At 49.3% G+C, this 6,604-nt stretch overlaps 1 long non-coding RNA gene across 4 annotated transcripts in view; it reads right to left on the reverse strand.

The window, feature by feature from the left end:
* Positions 1-4,677, reverse strand: part of LOC132346992 (uncharacterized) — a 106,158-nt gene extending 101,481 nt beyond the window's left edge. For 3 of the 4 annotated variants that reach the window (XR_009497063.1, XR_009497061.1, XR_009497060.1), the window contains exons 1-3: positions 4,539-4,677; positions 3,701-3,860; positions 679-847 (exon numbers count right to left, since the gene is read on the reverse strand). This is a non-coding gene — a long non-coding RNA (uncharacterized lncRNA). The remainder of the gene's footprint in view (positions 1-678; positions 848-3,700; positions 3,861-4,538) is intronic. The other variant, XR_009497062.1, reaches the window with a different exon arrangement.
* Between the last annotated feature and the right edge of the window lie 1,927 nt (positions 4,678-6,604).

A 6,604-nucleotide genomic window follows, 5' to 3' on the forward strand; every position in this document is an offset into this window, starting at 1 on the left:
TTTGTGCCACGCCCCTCCTCCCACCCACACAAATAACATGCAAAGAAGCAAATGAAACAGGGAAACATCCTTGATCTGCTGGGGGTGGTGGTGGTGGTGGTGGTGCAGCTGCAAAGTGTTGTCTGGACCAATCAGAAGGCAGCACACAGTGAGAGGGAGCAGGGTCCTGGGGGTCCCCAGGGGAACCAGTGTTAACCCTTTAGTTGCTGGATCCTGGGACTCCCCAGATGGCTCCAGGGAGAGGCCAAGGCAACCTGTGGGGGTGGACTGCTGGGCTAGCGGAAGCAGCTTTTGACCATCAGTATAGAAACCCTCCAGTATCTTAACATCAATATGTTTCTCCTGGTCATCCCTGCTGACTATCGTCCCTGTTTGAGTATATCCACAGATTTCTAACTCTAGAATTCCTGGGTCAAACAGTGTGAACACTTCATCTCAATTATCAAACTTTATCCCTATTATCAGTTTTTTCTTAGGAGTCTTTTCTTGTGGGGAATTTAAAACATAATATTAACAGATGATATTTATGAGAGCCAGGCACCTGGCTGGTGACGATAGCCTGCAATCTTCCCAAGAACGCTATGCAGCTGGTACTTTTACCACACACACTTTACAGGTGGGGCAACTGAGACTGACTCGAATCACATAGCAAGTCAGAGGCAATGCTGGGTTTCAAACCTGTTTCCATAGGACCCTGCAGTGGCTACTCTGTTGACTTCCTCCATCCTAAGGAGACATGAAGAGAAGGAGAGTGATGCCCATAGGTCCGGCCTCCAGGGGTCGAAAGCTCACGGACAGACACAATACACACCCAGGTGCAGATGGAGCTAAGACGCTGTGATGAGATCTAGGGTGACAGAGACGAAAGAATGCAACAGATGTCAGGGTGCTGTCAACAGGAATCCATGGTGTCACAGGGGAACTCCCAATGATCGGCTACATGGACTTGCCTTCTTTGAGTCTTGGGTTATCAGGAAACGTGAACAATAACCCACTCTAGCGGGGCTGCAACAGAGAAGGCAATGGCACCCCACTCTAGTACTCTTGCCTGGAAAATCCCATGGATGGAGGAGCCTGGTGGGCTGCAGTCCATGCGGTCGCTAGGAGTCGGACATGACTGAGCGACTTCACTTTCACTTTTCACTTTCATGCATTGGAGAAGGAAATGGCACCCCGCTCCAGTGTTCTTGCGTGGAGAATCCCAGGGACGGGGGAGCCTGGTGGGCTGCTGTCTATGGGGTCGCACAGAGTCGGACACGACTGAAGGGACTTAGCAGCAGCAGCAGCAGCAGCAGCAGCAGGAGCAGCAGCAGGGCTGCAAAGGGAACTGAGTTAACCCACATGAATGACTGTGGCCTGGCAGTTATTCTTTGGTCTGTGTGCAAGTCCAAAGGCTCCTTCAAATTTTCAAGAACGTAATTCTGTGATATCAGAAGGAAGGGGGAAGACTGTCCTTGAAAGACTGACCATTCCTCCCAACAATGCCCTAGTACTGCTCCCAATCACACTAAAAATAAAAAATCTCCCCAATGCTATAAAGAATTTTTATTCACCATAAAAAAATCAAGATATATAATTTTTTATAGTTTTTTTTGTGCCACACTGCAAGGCTCTCAATATCTTAGTTCCCCGAGCAGGGACTGAACCCAGGTTGCCTGCATTGGAAGCTCATAGTCCTAACTACTGGACTGCCAAGCATAATTCCCCATGCTGATATACTTTTTATATACTTTATTTAGTTTACTTTTTATATACTTGATCAGTTCAGTTCAGCCGCTCAGTCATGTCTGACTCTTTGCGACCCCATGAACTGCAGCATGCCAGGGCTCCCTGTCCATCACCAACTCCTGGAGTTTACCCAAACTCATGTCCATTGAGTCAGTGATGCCATCTGACCATCTCATTCTCTGTCATCCCCTTCTCATCCTGTCTTCAATCTTTCCCAGCATCAGGGTCTTTTCAAATGAGTCAGCTCTTCGCATGAGGTGGCCAAAGTATTGGAGTTTCAACTTCAACATCAGTCCTTCCATGAACACCCAGGACTGATCTCCTTTAGGATGGACTAGTTGTATCTCCTTGCAGTCCAAGGGACTCTCAAGAGTCTTCTCCAACACCACAATTCAAAAGCATCAATTGTTTGGTGCTCAGCTTTCTTTATAGTCCAACTCTCACATCCGTACATGACCACTGGAAAAAACGTAGCCGTGACTAGACGGAAGCTGACCCCAAATATTCCATCACAGGTATTATGTTTGATCTGGTTCTGCCTCCCTCCAGTCTGGTCTTCCCACTACAGCCTGTGTGGCTTGGACACAACGGGGACCGTTTCACACCTCGGATGGAAGGCCTGAAGAGCTTCTCTCTCCCCTCACTGTTTGAAGAGTGCCTGAAGTTGGTGTCTAAGATAGCCTAGAGAAGGCACACATCCCCAGTCCATCCTTTGCTATGCTATGCTATGCTATGCTAAGTCACTTCAGTCGTGTCCAACTCTGTGTGACCCCACAGACGGCAGCCCACCAGGCTCCCCGGTCCCTGGGATTCTCCAGGCAAGAACACTGGAGTGGGTTGCCATTTCCTTCTCCAATGCATGAAAGTGAAAAGTGAAAGTGAAGTCGCTCAGTCGTGTCCGACTCTTCGAGACCCCATGGACTGCAGCTTACCAGGCTCCTCCATCCATGGGATTTTCCAGGCAAGAGCACTGGAGTGGGTGCCATCGCCTTCTCTGGTCCATCCTTTACCCGCGCCCAATTCCCTCTTGCATGGAAGCACAGAGTCTGCACATTCTGGATGGTCTCTGTTTTCACTCTCTTCTGTCTCTATTCCCTTTCTGCCAGACTCAGGGTCTTTGCTTGTCTCTGAAGAATTGAGACCGCTTTCCTTGTTGAGCACGGTGATACCAAGGAAATCCAGTGTCACCTTCTCTGGGAAGCCTCCCCAGTCTCCCTCCTGGTAGTCTGTCCCTGCTCCCCCAACCCTTGTAGTAACCATGATCCCTGGACACACTGCCTTGTTTTGCCTGGTTATCTGTCCCCACCATGGTCTATGAACCTCTGAAGGCAGCCAGCCATGTTCTGTGAACCAACTACATCCCCAACATCTACCACTCGCGTGGCACTGAAATCCTTCGCACTTAGCGAAGTGATGAACAAGTCTGGGAGGCTTTCACTTAAAGGAGCACCCAGGGCAGCACGCGTGTGTCTTCACCCTCCATGACAAGAGGTGGGGTGGGCGGTGAAGGAGAGACTGGGACTGTGTTCCTTCCCTAGCTGATCTCAGGCACCGGCTTCACACAGTCTTTGAGAGTCAGTGTGCAGCATCACTGCAACTCACTCCTCGAGTTATGGGCGCTGGCTCCACCCCTGGAGTCCATGCTAAACAGACCCCGGGAAACAGGAATAACGTTAGTGGTGAATACCGCTCTGGCCTCCCCAGAACGTTCCCAGACCCTCCAGGCCTTTCACCCGGTTGCTAGTGCCCAGAAACCAGTTTCAGCCACATTGCTCTGCACACAGGTTTCTTCTGATGTTCTCACCCTCTACTTTAACAGGGGTGCACACAGGTGCCTTATTTTTCAAGTATCTGATGCACTGTGAGACACTGACGGGGTTGGTAGGCAGAGACTATGGAGAAAGTTTGTAGAAGTAGAGTGGGTTCGGGTGTGTGTTTGAGAGACAGAGTGGGTGAGAGCGAGCAAACGCACCTGAGGAGGTACAGCGGATGCTGGCTCATCTACAGAATAGAGGACAAAGCTCCAAGATGATTCTGGTTTGGGAGGCTCCTCAGCATCTCTCGCGAGTGACCATGGGTGTCAGGGTGGTGTCTTCTTTGAGGCTGGGAATGAGCAAGTGTGTTTGGAGGGACTGGAAAGAGTGGAAAAAAGAGGCTGTATTAGAGCTGAGTTCTGGAAAAGAACCATCATCCCATTCTCACCACTGAGAGATAACCTGTGATATCTCTGTGGTGTATTTTCTTTAGAATTGTGTGTGCGTGTGTGTGAGATACCATGTTGCACACACCCCTTCCCCTCAGTTTAGTCAAGAACATTATAAGCATCCTTTCATGTCATTAAGCATACCTTTATGCCTTAGTTCTTAGGGCTAGCCAACATTGTATTTTCTATTTTATGTATGCTGTGTGTGCTCAGCTGCTCAGTCATGTCCGTGTCTGTGTGACCCCAGGGACTGTAGCCCACCAGGCTTCTCTGTCCATGGGATTCTCCAGGCAAGAATACTGGAGTGGGTTTCCATGCCCTCCTCCAGGGGATCTTTCCAACCCGGGGGCTGAACCTGCGTCTCTTTCCCTCTTCTGCATGGGCAGGAAGGTTCTTTATCACTGAGCCACCTGTTAGGACAGGACTATAATGTATTTTTCCTTCATTGTGTGATATTTAGGTTTGAACCAGTAAACCACATTAACAATTCCTGAGAAATAAAGATAGAATCCAGGTAAGAAAATAAAAGCTAATCTTTTTTTTTCCTTTTCCTCCGTGCTCAGTCTAGTTTCATTGGCTCGCAGGGGCCGACGGAGAGGCCTCGCACCTGGAACTTCAGGCCCTTCAGCAGCCTGGCTGTGTGGGCAGCACTGTACCGGGTTCCCCAACGCAATCAAGATGGCGGCGGGGGCCGTGTGCAGACGCTGCACGCGAGACTCGGGTCCAGAGCCTCGCGAGAACTCCGCCCCTTCCCGGCTGCCAGTCAAAGGGCCGCGCACAGCCTGTTGGGAGAGCGTGCGCTCTGGAGCTGGAGCTCGCATGTCGTATGTTTGTCGAAGACAGACTCTCATTTGCTTTTTAAAGCAGCTGAGTCTCGTTCCGTTGGCTCTGAGGACACCGGGCGGGAGGCCCCTGCTGGCGCCCCTCTTGGAAGGTAACCGGCCATTTTCTGTGTGTCACTGTGTACTACAGTGCAGTTTGGCATTTAAAAATAGTTAATTACCAAACGGAATGGTGTTGGGAAAAGGCTTAGTGAATAGTCATGCTTTTTATTTCTTTCCCTTTTCATTGTCATCATTGGTTCATTTGGGAGTGTTGTTCTCTTGGCCCCGATCCCATGGGAAGTGTTTGGAGAGCAAAGACTGCTCCTCGTTCTGCCCTTGAGGTGCCCCGACATCAGGACGACACAGACCACGTGATGGGCACCCAGTCGGGGAGGTGAGGTGTGACGTGTCACTGATGGGTACGGCACCTTGAGCATTCATCACGGTTTGTTGTTGTTGTTTCTAATTAAGATGTAGGTTATTGAGATGCTTGTTTTTTTGTTAGTTTGTTTGTTTGGGGTTTCTTTGGGGGCCACATTTCGAGGCCTGTGGAATCTTAGTTCTCCCACCAGGGATCGAACCCGGACCGTTGGCAGTGAAAGTGCGGAGTCTTAACCACTGGATCTCCAAGGAATAGCTGATAACTTTTTATTGTACATAGGTCTGCTTTAAAGTGTGTTTATATCATAAATGGCTCTATGGATTTTCACCCACTTGAACAAGCCTGAGTGACCATCCACCAGATAGTGACCTAGACTATTTTAGAACCCCAGAAACTCCTCTGGTACCCTCTTACACTCCACGCATTAGCTTCTGTTTGGTTCTGTATTGTTTTGCTTTGTGGTCATTGTAGGTGCTTTTGTTTTTATTTCTTTTTTCAGATTCAACCTTAGGAAATGGAATCTTGCCTATAGCACTGGAAGAGCAAGCCCTCCTCATCGTGTGTGGAGGAGCGGGGCGGGGGGAAGCTGTTGATGCAAATGCAAAAAGGCATAATCTTAATAATAACCAAAAAAAGTAAGGCATTTAGGAGAGCTGATGAGATGCAGTTGGAGGGTAAGAGCATTTACAAGAATGTCATCCTTTGAACTTCTTAGTTCAGACCTCTGCAGGAGAAAATTTATTCTTGGCATTATCTGGGCCCTGTATTTAGTAGTCTATCATACATTCATTTCTTTTTCATTCTTCATTCTTTCCACCCAGCAAATATGTTGATTGATTGCCTTCTTCAGGTCTTAGACCAATTGTGCTGCTGGAGAGAGAGTAGGATTCAGAATCAATAAAGCCCCTGCCCTCAGGGACTGACAAATAGATAAGAAAAGCATTGTTCTTGTGTTAATCACTCAGTCCCATCCAACTCTGTGCAACTCCGTGGAGTGTAGGCCACCAGGCTCCTCTGTCCATGGGATATTCCAGGCAAGAATACTGGAGCGAGTTGCCATGCCCTCCTCCAAGGGATCTTCCCGACCCAGGGATTGAACCCAGGTCTCCTGCATTGCAGGTGGGTTTTTTTTTTTTTACTATCTGAGCCATGGAGGAAGCCCAAGAAAAGCATATTACATATCACATGGGTGCGGTGCTACCTGGAGAGGACCGGGAACACCAGCAAGTGGCCCTGTTTCCTGCAGGCAGGCAGAGGAGGACCTCCTGCAAGGGAGGCCTTTAGAAGAGGCAGATCCAGGAATAGTGTTCCAGAAAGAGGCCCCAGCAAGGGCAGAGACTCTGAGGCTTGAGCTACCAGGCGTACCTGAGGAGTGGGAAAGTGAAAGTCACTCAGGCGTGTCCGATTCTTTTCGACCCCATGGACTGTAGCCTGCCAGGCTCCTCTGTCCATGGATTTCTCCAGGTA

Source organism: Bos taurus, chromosome 13, assembly GCF_002263795.3.
Source record: "Bos taurus isolate L1 Dominette 01449 registration number 42190680 breed Hereford chromosome 13, ARS-UCD2.0, whole genome shotgun sequence".
Lineage (NCBI taxonomy): Eukaryota > Metazoa > Chordata > Mammalia > Artiodactyla > Bovidae > Bos > Bos taurus.